Source organism: Papio anubis, chromosome 1, assembly GCF_008728515.1.
Source record: "Papio anubis isolate 15944 chromosome 1, Panubis1.0, whole genome shotgun sequence".
Lineage (NCBI taxonomy): Eukaryota > Metazoa > Chordata > Mammalia > Primates > Cercopithecidae > Papio > Papio anubis.
In genome coordinates, this window is record NC_044976.1 from 138,346,819 (window position 1) to 138,361,144 (window position 14,326).

Consider the following 14,326-nt stretch of genomic DNA (forward strand, 5'->3'; position numbering starts at 1 on the left):
GAGGGGCAGGGCTGGAGGACTTTAGGGCAGGCTCTGAGGCCTCTGTCCTTGCTTTACCCAGGGCAGCTTAGACTTTATCTGTTTTATATCTTGGGGCTCCTTGTAACACTTCACTGAAAAAATTTGGGGTTCTCCTATTCAATCCTTTTTTATGAGAGTTGAAATCCACTGTGTAGATCACAGCAAGGAGTTAAGAAAAGTCTTGAAACCAGGAAAGTAACCCAATGGGATCTAGATTTTAGAAAGTTCATCCTGGCAGCAGCGTGCATGATCAATTAGTAGGCTGGTTCAGCAGTCTGGGTGGGCAAAAAGGAAACGTAAACCAGGGCAATAGCCATGGGACAAGAAAGGATGGATTGGAGAAACAGGTCAGAGTTTGAGGGTTCCCGGCATTGGGATGCTTTGATATGGAGAAGGAGAGTTTCTAAACCAAGTGGTAGTGATAGCAGATCTCCAGTCTAGGTGATCTTGAAGACAACAATCTTGGAAATTTGGTAAAAGAAGTTGTAATAACAAGTGAACCCCACACAGAACAGCAAATAGAATGTCTGGAGTAAACCACCAAAACTTGAAAGAGAAACCTTTTCCTTTGAGGGGCCTGGTGGGGAAGCTCCAAGCCTTGGCACATTGTCACAAAGCCAAGAAAATCTTCCTCACCTGCATCTGTAGCATCTTAAGGAGACCCCTCAGAGGATCCTAGGCTGGAAGCTATAGTCAGCTCCTTCCTGGGGTAGATGAAAGAGATGTTTTGCAAATGCTACACTGCCAAGCATTCCCTTGATACTAAGAAAAATCATTTTTATTTGGCAGAAAAAAAAATCCTCAATGTATTTCGCTGGATGCCTTAGAATGGGAGCCTTCTGCCAAATGAAGACCTGGGCCTCCTAATTTGTTGGAGACTTAGAAAACATGGCAAAATGTGCTCTGACCCCACAATTCAAATTCATCTGTGGAATTGAAATGTGTTCCATGCCCTTCCTCAGAACAGATTGTTAGTTGTTGTGGTGACTTCAAATTTGATCTCTTAGCAGAGCGTCTAATTCTTGGATGGGTCAAATGGGAGAAAAAAGCTGTAGCTACTCTGTCTAATATGGCAGCCCATACTCACACATGGGATGTGCCCTTGAGCATGAATAATTTGAATTGATGTGTGCTGTAAGTATAAAATACACACTGGATCTCAAAAGCAGTATGAAAAAATGTAAAATATCTCAATACTTATTTTATATTGGTTACATGTTGAGATGATAGTATTTTGAACCCTAGACTAGATTAAATGTATTATTGAAATTAATTTCATATTTCTCGTTACTTATATTAAAGGGGCTACTAATAAAAATTGCACAGGTGCATATGCAATAGATATCACAGTATATGTCCTTTGGACAGAGCTGCTGTAGATTAATTGAGGTTCCCCAATATTCATGTAGTAAGCAAAAGCTATTAACATTTAGGTAATTTTTATTCTATATAAATGTATTGCTGGCCGGGCGCGGTGGCTCAAGCCTGTAATCCCAGCACTTTGGGAGGCCGAGATGGGCGGATCACGAGGTCAGGAGATCGAGACCATCCTGGCTAACACGGTGAAACCCCGTCTCTACTAAAAATACAAAAAAAACCTAGCCGGGCGAGGTGGCAGGCGCCTGTAGTCCCAGCTACTCGGGAGGCTGAGGCAGGAGAATGGCGTGAACCCGGGAGGCGGAGCTTGCAGTGAGCTGAGATCCGGCCACTGTACTCCAGCCTGGGCGGCAGAGCAAGACTCCGTCACAAAAAAAAAAAAAAAAAAAAAAAAATAAATAAATAAATAAATAAATGTATTGCTTTGAAACCACCTTTACTAACAGGATAATATTTATGTGGAAAGTTTTTTTTTCCTTAATGGCTGGATGATAGGGTAAATTATTAATTTCCTTTTTGTTTTGTTTTTGAGACAGTCTCACAGTGGCGCAATCTCAGCCCACTGCAACCTCCGCCTCCCGGGTTCAAGTGATTCTCCTGCCTCAGCCTCCCAAGAAGCTGGGACTATAGGCGTGCACCACCATGCCCAGGTAATTTTTGTATTTTTAGTAGAGATGGGTTTTCATCATGTTGGCCAGGCTGGTCTCGAACTCCTGACCTCGTGTGATCTGCCCACCTTGACCTTCCAAAGTGCTGGGATTATAGGCATGAGCCACCGTGTCTGGCCCGTTTTCTTTATCTCTCTCTCTCTCCCCCTCCTTTTTTTTTCAGACAGAGTCTCACTCTGTCACCAGGTGGGAGTGCAGTGGTGTGATCTCAGCTCACTGCAGCTTCGACCTCCCAGACTCAAGTGATCCTCCCACCTCAACCTCTTGAGTAGCTAGGACTACAGGCATGCAGCACCATGCCCGGCTAATTGTTGTATTTTTTGTAGAGATGGGGTTTCACCATGTTGTCCAGGCTGCTCTCAAACTCCCAGGCTCAAGTGATCCACCTGCCTCAGCCTCCCAAAGTGCTTGGATTACAAGCATGAGCTACCGCACCCAGCAATTATTAATTTTCAAAAATCAATTTTGCAGTACAATTTCACAGGATTTCTGTTATTTTATGCCCCACCTCCACTTTTTCCTCACTACACAGGAAAACATTCCCCTAAGTAACAGTATCTGAGAATACACTACAGGACCTCTCTCTACATGAGCCTACGAGATACGGACTCGTTAAAAATATCAGACCCGCAAAACTGTAAAAACAAAACAAAAAAAAGTATGCAAACACCCAGGGCAAGAAATGAAAAACTCATGCTAATGTAGTGCTAAGAGTGAAAATTGTAGCCTATAAACTTCTTTTTTAAAAAAAGAAAATAGTGGGATAAGGGCCTTGAAATAGGAAAGTTGTTACCATGGAAACAATCACTTACCCACAATGCAAATATTCCATGTGTATGAGAGGTTATATGTATAAAAATGATGGCAGATACATATTGAGCGGGTGTTAGAGCACTGCTCAAAGTGCTTTATGTGCAAACCCTACCACAACTATGCGAAGTAGGAACTGTTCTTTCTGAGCCAACTGTTCTTTCTAAGAGAGAACTGCTCAAGATCACGAAATTAGTCGGCAGTGGAGTCGGGATCGGATCCCTTACCCCAACCTCACACCGGATGGCCTTCTGTGCTAGGACTGCAGAATTATAGCCAGAGAAAATCACATGTAGCCTGGAGAGCAGAAGAGTATTCTAAATACTTCTAGTTTTGCTGCATCTTAGGATTTTAATATTTTTCACATTTGTAACCTTCATGCAATTAAAAGCAGGAGATGATAATTAACCAAATCTTATGAAGAAGGGAAGAACTCGAAATAAGTATGCTTAGAGTTGACAGTGAGTTCAATTCCACAGGGAGATAACAGGACTGAGCTACAGTTACTGGATCACTTAACACTGACACAGAAACACAAAACGGTGTGATAAAGTTGCTAATTTTTGAAATGTTATTACAAATAGTTTGTAGTGTTAAAACATAGGAAGACATTGACCCAGTGGAAACTTGAGGAAAGAGTCTCACTTAATAACGTATCCAATTTGGAGTTCTTTAATCCTCAGCATCACATAGGCATTACATTGAATAATTTCATTTTTTATTTTAAAGAATGTGTTTTGTTGAAACTTTAAAAAAAATGTGTGAGGGTTTTAAAGTTTCATTTTAAAAAAATTTTTCTGTTTTTGCTAAAATTGAGCATGAAGTTTTCAACCTTAAATGAAATTTGTTTTTCCGAAAGCTAGAAGTAAGGGAAGATAGCACTGCAATAGAAGTTTGGTGATGGATGGTTTGCTGTGATTGCTGACTGTGCATGTATTGTAATATGCCGTGCATTGTGAATCCTTGGCTGACGTTAGGTAAGGCAGGGCACCCTCCACCCACTTAAATTCCAACCTCTGCATCGACCAGTTTTATTATACTATGAAAGAATTTTCAGTGGGCAACTCATAGTGTTCTTTTCACTCAAAGCCACCCACACATGGGGCTGGAGTAGAATTCAGCAACTGTGGGTGGCCCTGTCTGTGCATTCAGGAACCACTTCTGTCCACAGGAACCTTTTGAAAGCACCTTCAGCCACCTACCTGGGTCTCTGCTCGGCCATACCTCTGGGGAGAGTCATTAACTGTTCTCCCCTTTGCATGGAATGAGGTTCCTTCTTGAAGTCTTGGTTCAGGGGAAGCCATCCCTGATCAGATTAAATCCTCTACTATACACTCTCACAGCTCCTTTAGAGTAGCAGCTTCTCGCCTTGGTGGGTGTGTTCATTGCAGGCCTACACTTGAGAGTTCTGTGAAGATTTGATTAACCAAGTCATCCTCCAGTAAGTTCCACGAGAGAAAGGATCTCACCTGCTTTTTTCACCCCCACCCAGGAACTTGATAAATATTTGTCGAATGAATGAAATAAATGATTGACTGCACTAAAAATTCACAGTCGCTCACGCCTGTAATCCCAGCACTTTGGGAGGCCAAGGCAGGTGGATCACGAGGTCAGGAGATTGAGACCATCTTGGCTAACACGGTGAAACCCTGTCTCTACTAAAAATACAAAAAATTAGCCGGGTGTGGTGGCACATGCCTGTAGTCCCAGGTACTCTGGAGGCTGAGGTAGGAGAATCGCTTGAACCCAGGAGGCAGAGGTTGCAGTGAGCCAAGATTGCACCACTGTACTCCAGCCTGGGTGACAGAGTGAGACTCTGCCTCAAAAAAAAAAAAAAAAAAAAAAAAAATCAGTGTCTAAACGTTGGGTGCGGTGGCTCACACCTGTAATCCTAGCACTTTGGGAGGCTGAGGTGGGAGGATCACTTGAGGTCAGGAGTTCGAGACCAGCTTGGCCAACATGCTGAAACCCCACCTCTACTAAAAATACAAAAATTACCTGGGGGCATGGTGGCAGGCACCTGTAATCCCAGCTCTTCGGGAGGCTGAGGCAGGAGAGTTGCTTGAACCCGGGAGGCAGAGGTTGCAGTGAGCAGAGATTGCACCACTGCACTCCAGCCTAAGTGACAGAATGAGACTCTGTCTCAAAAAAAAAAAAAAAAAAAAGAAAAAATAAATAAAAATTCCCAGTGTCTAACACTGCTAAGCCAGTCAGTGGTAGGTATCAGTGCCTCTATTTGTATATGTGCACCTAGTGCAGGGATGATTTCTAATCTTTTCTATCTGACTCAAGCCCCTGACCACACCTTTGCCCACTCACTCTTTGCTCCTGTTCTCAGCCCCTACATTTTAAACAAGTTCAAGGTCATAAAAGCAAACTTCCTCAACTTCCCCTTCCGCTGGGTCTTCATCCATTGTCTCCTTCTTTCTGACACAGGGTGGAAATTGACCCTGTCTCTTGCCAAAGCCCATTCCCCCTGCTCTGATTCTGTCCCTCTATCTTCCCTAGGCCCTTGCTGGCTCCTGCATCCCCTATTTTGACTCCTCTTCCTTCTTTTCTCTCTCTCCTTACAACTATGCTCAGGTGACTTCCATCTCCCATGACCCTTATAGTTTAGCTCTACGGCAGCGCCGTCCAACAGAACTTTCTGAGATAAGGGAAATGCTCTGCATCTGTGCTATCCAATATGGAGCCCACAGGAAGTTGCTGAGCACATGAAATATGGCTGACATGACTGAGGAAACATACTTTTAATTTTATTTGATTCTAACTTATTAAAATTAAAAGAGGCACATGTGGCTGGTGCCCTCCATATTGGACAGCAGAGTTCTAAAATGTGAACTCTGAAGTCATATTGCTTAGATTAAAATAAATTATAGTTTTGATCTCTGAATCATATGACCTTGGGCAACTTACTTAAGTTCTTTAAGTATTCAACTTTTTCATCTAAAGTTGTGATAGTAGTACTGAAGTATAGGGTTGTCATGAATGAGATAATTCGTATCATTACATTTAACAAATAGTGTATACTCCTAGCATAAACACTCAAAATGTGCTTCTTGTACTTGTCATCATCATCATCATCATCTTTGTTATTCAGACATGTTCACATTGTTTTTTCAAACTTCAGCTCAAGATGCATTAACAATCAACAACATCAATTTAGTGGACTTTGCCTAGCATTTTTTAAAAAGACATACTTTATAATACAATAAGAAATATGAGTGCTTCTCATGTAGTAGACATAGATATGAAGTTATGAAATGTTTGTTTCTATCTATGGGTGAACTATGTACCAGGTGTTGAAGTAAAATATATTTCTTACCATAGGTTGCATTTTCTAAAAATGTTATGTTTCTCTAGAAGTGTTGTTTTAGAGTTTAAAAGGTCAAGACTATGTTCTAGAGGCCAAATCCAGTCGTCTCTTCTCAGTCTCATCTTGATTTCTTGGTCCTATTTGGCACTGAGGTCCATCTTCCATTCGACTGAATTTCTTTCCTTCCTTGACTTACTTTGCTTACTTTTTCTTCTCTCCACCCAGTGTTTCTCCAGGGGTCACTTGGGTTCTTTTTTTTAAAAAGGAGTCTCACTTTGTTGCCCAGACTGGAGTGCAGTGGTTGGATTATGACTTACTGTAGCCTTGACCTCCCAGGCTCAAGCAATCCTCCTGCCTCAGCCTCCTGAGTAGCTTGGACTACAGGCACATGCCAATATGCCCAGCTAACTTTTAAAATGTTTGTAGAGACAGGGTCTCACTGTTTCCCAGGTTGGCCTCAAACTCCTGAGCTCAAGCCATCCTACTACCTTGGCCTCACAATCACCTGCTGGGATTACAGGCGTGAGCCACAGCACCCGGACCTCCAAGAACCATTGGTATCAAAATCAGTCTAGAGGTGTAAGAACATGTTTATTATTCAAGGTGGGCCTCCTGATTGTATCTCCTGTCACCCTTGTGACCTCTCCTCCCACACTGAATTCAACTCATCTATGTAAACAATAGGATTTTGCAGACATGACAAGTGTGACTTATGAGGCTTTGTCGTAAAAGATCTTGTGGTCTCTGCCTTACTTTCATGGATCACTTGCTCCTGGGGAGCCAGATGCCATGTTATGAGGACACTCATCTTCATTCAGATCCTTTACCCAAGTTAAGTCTTTAGATCACTGCAGCCCAGCCGACAACTTGACTGCAACCTCGCCAGAGGCCTAGGGCCTGGAGCCAGATTCCTGATTTATAGAAACCATGAGATCAAAAATGTTTCCTTGTTTTTTAAGATGCTGAATTTGGGGCTCAATAGAAAAGGAAGCAGGCATGTGCTTTAAGTTGCATGTCCCTAGACCCCATTCCAGGCCTACTGAATCTGGTTCCCCTGAGACAGCCTCAGGATGGCCTCACAGTCTGCATTAACATTTCTGGGTACTTTTTCTACTCTCTACAGTTTGAGACCCACTGCCCTTTTTTTGTTTTCACTGACTGTTCTCCCTCCCTCACTCCCTCCATTTCTTCTTTCTCCTATAGCACAGGTCCCAAAAGTTCTCTCCAGGGCCTCCTCCCTTTTCATCGTGCACTCCTTATGCAAGTGCATCTATTCTGTGGCTTTAGCCGACAGCCTTGGAGCAGCTCAGGGACCTGCTTCTCTTCCTTGGAGCCCTCTACAAAGTTCATGAGACTGAGTTTCCAACCGCTTACTGGGTATCTCCATATGGACTTTTTTCTGGCGACTCAAACCCAACATTTCCAACACTGAATTCATAACCATCCTCACAAAATCTCCCTTTTTGTTTGTATTCCCTGCTTTTGTTAGCAGGTTTATAGATCAGTCTCTTAAACTCTACGTCTTGATGTCATCTTTGCATTATCTTTTTCCCTCACCCTCAATACGCAGGGGTCCCTGAGATCTTACCATTGCCCCTCTTCAGAACCTCCCTTGGCTGCTGCTATTGCTCTTGTTCATACCTCATTATCCCTTACCTGGATGGTTGGTAAGCTTCTTCACTGTCTCCTTGTCCTATTCTTTTCCCATCCAGACTTCATGCTTCCTAAAAAACTAGTATCTGGTTCAACTGATCATGATACTTCCTCACTCAAAATCCTTTGATGCAGTCTATCATCAATGGGCATTTGGGTTAATTCCATGTTGCTATTGTGAATAGTGCTGCAATGAACATACGCGTGCATGTATCTTTGTAATAGAATGATTTATATTGCTTTGGGTTTACACCCAGTAATGAGATTGCTAGGTCAAATGGTATTTCTGGTTCTAGATCTTTGAGGAATCACCACACCATCTTCCACAATGGTTGAACTAATAGCATTCCTATTTATCTACAGCCTCACCAGCATCTATGTGATACATATACATCATGGAATACTATGTGGCTATAAAGAGGAACAAGATCATGTCCTTTGCAGTGGCATGGATGGAGCTGGAAGCCATTATCCTCAGCAAACTAACACAGGAATGAAAACCAAACACCACATGTTCTCACTTACACATGGGAGCTGAACAATGAGAACACATGGACACAGGGAAGGGAACAACACACACTGGGGCCTGTCAGGGGTGGGGTGCTGGGGAAGGGAGAGCATTAGGAAAAATAGCTAATGTATGCTGGGCTTAATAACTAGGTGATGGGTTGATAGGTGCAGCAAACTTGCCTATGTACCCTGGAACTTAAAAAAAATCACTTGATGGCTTCCCACTGTCTTTTGATAAAGTTCAATTTTTTGTGTGTGACCCCAATAAGACGTTCCATCTGTATTTCTAACAACCACCTTGCAATCCACCCCTAAACACACATGCTCCCTAGGCACAAAGGGTTGTCCACAATGTCCCAGGCATGCCTTGAAGTTTTCCAGATTTTTCTCATACTGTTATGATAACTATATAATTAAAATTCTCCCTTGAGAATAAAAAATCATGATATAAAGCCCAATGCAAAATTTACTTGCAACGCAATCTACAATGGTAGATGTAGTCTGCTCCTGTGCCCTTCCATCCCAGCCCCCAAACCAGGCTGGGAGAAGGCAGGGTAGGGGTGTGGAAGCAAATCCCATCCGGCTTCTGGCTACTTTGCTGCCTTCTGATATTGTTTGGTTCTGTGTCCCCACCCAAATCTCATCTTGAATTGTTGCTCCCATAATCCCCAAGTGTCATCGGAGGGACCCAGTGAGAGATAATTGAATCATGGAGGCGGGTTTTCCCATGCTTTTTTCATGATAGAAAATAAGTCTTGGCCAGGTGCGGTGGCTCACGTCTGTAATTCCAGCACTTTGGGAGGCTGAGGCGGGCAGATCACCTGAGGTTAGGAGTTTGAGACCAGCCTGGCCAATCTGGTGAAATCCCGCCTCTACTAAAAATATAAAAATTAGCCAGGTGTGGTGGTGGGCGCCTGTAATCCCCCTACTCAGGAGGCTGAGGCAGGAGAAAGGAGAATCGCTTGAATCTGGGAGGCGGAGGTTGCAGTGAGCCAAGATCACACCATTGCACTCCAGCCTGGGCGACAAGAGCAAAATTCTGTCTCAAAAACAAAAATGAAAAGAAAAAGAAAATAAGTCTCATGAGACCTTGTGGTTTTATAAAGGGCAGTTCCCCTGCACACGCCCTCTTGCCTGCCTCCATGTAAGACATGCCTTGCTCTTCCTTTGCCTTCCACCATGATTGTGAGGCCTCCCCAGTCATGTGGAACTGTAAGTCCATTAAACATATTTTTCTTTATAAATTACCCAGTCTTGGGTATTTCTTCATAGCAGTATGAAAATGGACTAGTATACCTTCAGATAATGGAAATTTAAAAAGCCCATTCAGCATCCTATGAGTCTTCATTTGCTTTGTCTACACTGGTTACGCTTTTGTGAAAAGACAAATTCATTCATTCATTGAGCCAATGAGCATTTATTAACCCTGTCCTAGCCATAGTGGTAGATATAAAGATTAAGATCCAGTCCTTGTTCTTTTTCAGCTTGGATACACCTTCTAGATAGTAGCAGTTGCCAAAGGAAAGATGCTAAAATATCAGAGAACTTCACAGGTTAAAAAAATCACTTCTGGATTGGAGATGTAGGGAGTGGAGATAAATTATTGCCTATCTCTCTCCACTTGTATATAAGCTCCAGGAAGACAGGAATCTTTGCTTTGTTTAGTTGTATATTTCTAGCATGCAAAGCAGTGCCTGGCACATAGTAGAACTCAATACATATTTGTTGAATGAATAGGTGCCTGAATTTAAAAAATGTATATAAAAGAAACATAGGCCTGGGTTTATGACTATGAGCTCTAAGGCTGAGATGATGTCTATTTGCATTTTTATGGATTTGCATTATGTTCAGCATATTTTAGGCACTCAATAAATTCTGGATGAAAGTCGAGTAAGTGATTTCATAGCTGAGGTTTGTTTTCTTCTCACCCCTTTTCTTGGTGTCATTAAGTATTAACCCTCCTGAAGAAAATGTCCATGACAGTGGTTTTAAAGGTAAGAGTCTTTAAGAAACCAAAAAAAAAAAAAAGAAAAAAAAAAAAAAAGGGGGCAGTATGGTAGAAAATGAAGGCAGTGTGATAGAAAATGAGATGAAAGAAAAAGGTCAGGAAAATAACATTTTAAAATGTAATTAACTACTGAAAGTATTTTTGAAAGCACTGATTTACCTTTACCTGGTAGTCAACTGAAATGGAAAACATGACAATAGGTGGTGATGATGTTGAACCATCTCATTAGCAATATTTGTTTAATTTAATCCAAGAACGAAATATTGCTATACAGAGTCCAAAGCTTAAAGTTATTGGAAGCATTTTATCCAACTCAGAATTAAATAAAAAGGTGAAAGGCCCAGAGAATATTTCTGTTGTTGTTTTTTTACCCCAGTGATATAAATTTAACTAGCTGAAATCATATTCTAAGTATCAGACATTTACACCGACTCTGAAGTGGCAGTTACCTTTGCATATTGAAATTACTTGGGGCTTGTTTAATGAGAAGCTTATCCATTAAGAACCCCACTGGATACAGAATTAATTGCTGGGGAAAGCATCCAAAGCAAGAGAACATCATAGTCCTTGCCCTAAAGGAGCTTACCATGTAAGCAGGTGAAACAAATATGAACAAAGCAAGAAAAAAAAAGCAAATAAATTATGGGTGTAGATTAATTTACAGCCCTTTGGTAGAGTCAGCTAGTTGCCCATTGAAATCTGAACTTCCTTTCAACCTTAGGAACAGTTGTCCCTGAGACTACACTTCCCAGGTCATTTTGCACTTACGTGAGACCATGTGACTAGTTGGCCATGTGACCTCATTATGGTCAATGGAATGAGGGCAGAATAGATGTGGGCCACTTTGGGGCCTGGCCCATATATGCCTTATCCTTTCTCCCCATGGGCTGATGTAAGAAAAATAATTACATGCATATAATAATACATTATATATAATGGTATGTATTATATCTAATTATATAAATATTTATGTATAATATATATTTGTATTATATAAGGTACAATATATATTTATATTATATAATATATAATACATTATATATCGCATGTTATATAATATATAATTATGTAAAATATATAATTTTAATTTTATGTAACATTATATAATATATAACATACAAAATTGTATATTGTTATATGTTAATTATATATTTTATATTAATTATAATTAATTGATCATACAATTTTATAATTATATATAATTAAACATATTATGTTGCATATTATAGAATAGGTAGTTATATAATATACATAATTATATATTATGCAATATATTACATATTATATAATAGATAATTATATATAGTGTAATATATGTAACACATATATAAATATGTATACTGTAATATAGATAACATATATTATATGTACACATATATATTTATATATTATATAAATATAATATTGTCTTGACCCAAGTTTTGAGGCCCTGGCTTAAGGCTGGTCAGTTCTGCTTCTTGATTAGCTGATTGAGTCCACAACCCCAATCACTCAACCAATTCCCTTTTTGGGCACTCATATGGGGCCACTGCCCTGGTTGCCCTGAGTACCAGACAACCAGAGGTAACCACTATGCTCCACAGCCCGCTGAAATTACTCAAATTACTCAAATCGGACAGTTCACAGGCAGTCCACAAAACCTATATAACCCCATTCCACTTGCCGTACATAAACAGGCCCAAACAGTCCTGGTGCAATCTCTGTGTGGCCCTGTGTGGCAGTCTTTTCTTGTTTGGAGCTGTAAGTAACAAAGAATTCTACCTTTCATCTATCCAAATGCCACTGTGGTGTGTCCAGCCATCTTTAAATCTTATAAAACAGCTGAAATGGCAAAGACCAGAAACTCTTGGAAACCATGTGTTGACTGGAACAAAGTTGCTTTCTGCCTGGGTTCCTGAAGGACTGCTGTGCCCCAGCTCCACTCATCCTCAACTCTCCAATTTGTGCCCCTCCCTCATCACCCTGGACTGTCCTATGAGAGAGAAAGAAACTTCTATTACATTGGAGTCATTACATGTTTTGCCTCATCTGTTATGGCAGTTTAACCCACCCTAATTATCACAGGAAACCAGCCAACTCGCAGCTAAGGATATAGTGTGGGATGAGGAAACTTCCAGGGAGGGACGGGGGGGCTCTTATCCCACCTCCTATGAGGAGGGGAAGCTCTGGAGGGGAGCTCAAGGTTGCTCTTTAACAAAATGGCAAACGAGTTTAGCAGTTAACATTATTGCACATCCCTCCCTTCTTCATCCAAGGGAAAGCCTTCAGTCAAAGAACCCCTTATGAGACAGATCTTATTATTTCTATTTTTCATGGTATTCTCAAAGTTAACTCCATCTCATTAAGCCCCAAGTTCATTCCCACTTTCTAACCGCTTTGTTTATCTTTTTTCTCGCATCCTGTGAATTTCAAATTAGTTCCTAATTACCCTAGTATTACATAATCTCCTCACCACCCCCGAAATAATAAAAGTCATAGCAATAAAACTAAAGTATTTTTGACCACCCTTCCCAAACAATTCAATCTGCTCACGCTAACCTGGATGTAACCCCACTGCGGTGAATCATTTCAGACTTTTTTCTTTTGTGTTCATATAAATCCATAGAAAATCTATGGTATTGCCTTTCCATAAATTGTATCTTGCTGTACATTGTGTTCTACAATTTGCTTCTTTTGCTCAGCAACAATGTTTCACAGAGCTCTCCTGTTCTTAGGTGGAAATCTAATTTATTCCTAATGGCTACATAGTGTTCCTTAGTATGACTAGACCACAATTTATTTAGTCATTCCATCATTCAGCTTATTTCCAATTTTCCACTTTTAGAAAAACATCTGCAGTGAATATCTTTGGATCTACTTTCCTGAGCACTTACTATGTGCTAGGTGCTCTTCAGGAATAATGCCATTCCCCTTAATGGTTGTGTGAAGTAAGTACTGGCACCATCTCTGTTTAGTAGACGAAGTATCCAAGTGAATGCATCAGGGTTTCTTTAGGGGTAGATGCTGAACAGTGCAATTGCAGGATCCCTTTCTCGTCTTTTTTTTCTTTCTTTTTTTTTTTTTTTGAGATGGAGTCTCACCCTTTTGCCAGGCTGGAGTGCAGTGGTGCGATCTCGGCTCACTGCAACCTCTGCCTCCTGGGTTCAAGCAATTCTCCTGCCTCAGCTTCCCGGGTAGCTGGGACTACAGGCGTGTGCTGCCACGCCCAGCTAATTTTTGTATTTTTAGTAGAGATGGGGTTTCACTATGTTGGCCAGGATGGTCTTGATCTCTTGACCTTGTGATCCACCCGCCTTGGCCTCCCAAAGTGCTGGGATTACAGGCGTGAGCCACTGTGCCCAGCCTCCCCTCCTTGCTAGTGGTGGCCTGTTCTAAAAGTGCCTGGGATTTGTTTTAATTAGGTATGTTAAGACACACAGACATAGAAATGACTGTCATGAAGGAAAAAGTTTTTAGAGTCAGAGGTGCCTAGAGGCAGGGGTATGGCACACCATGCAGGGCCACGTGGGGAAGCACCAGGTAGGTCTAGAGGCAGAAGGAGTGAGAGTGTGGTGGGGAACATGGACAAGAGCCTTTATTGTACTTTCACGGGAAGGAATAGGTGAGGCAGTGTAAACAGATTTAAGATGGGCTAGTTTGAATGGCTTCAGCGGACTAGTTTGAATGGCTTCAGCGGACTCTGGGGCATAGGGGCTGTGCCTAGTTGTCTGGTACCTGGACCTGGGGTGATAAGGGCCAGAGAATAGTGGTCCTGAGTGTGACAGCTCACAGAGGAGGGTGGGAGGGGGTGTAGTCTACCATCTCTAGGAATTGTCTAGTTCTGGGAAGGGCAGCCCCTTGAGGGTCACCAAGGTCCCAAATGTCAAAGCATCAAAATACAGAAAATAAAAGACGTGGTCAATACACAGAAATTTATAATCCTACCAGCAGAATATTGGAGCTCCCATTTCCCTGCATTATCAC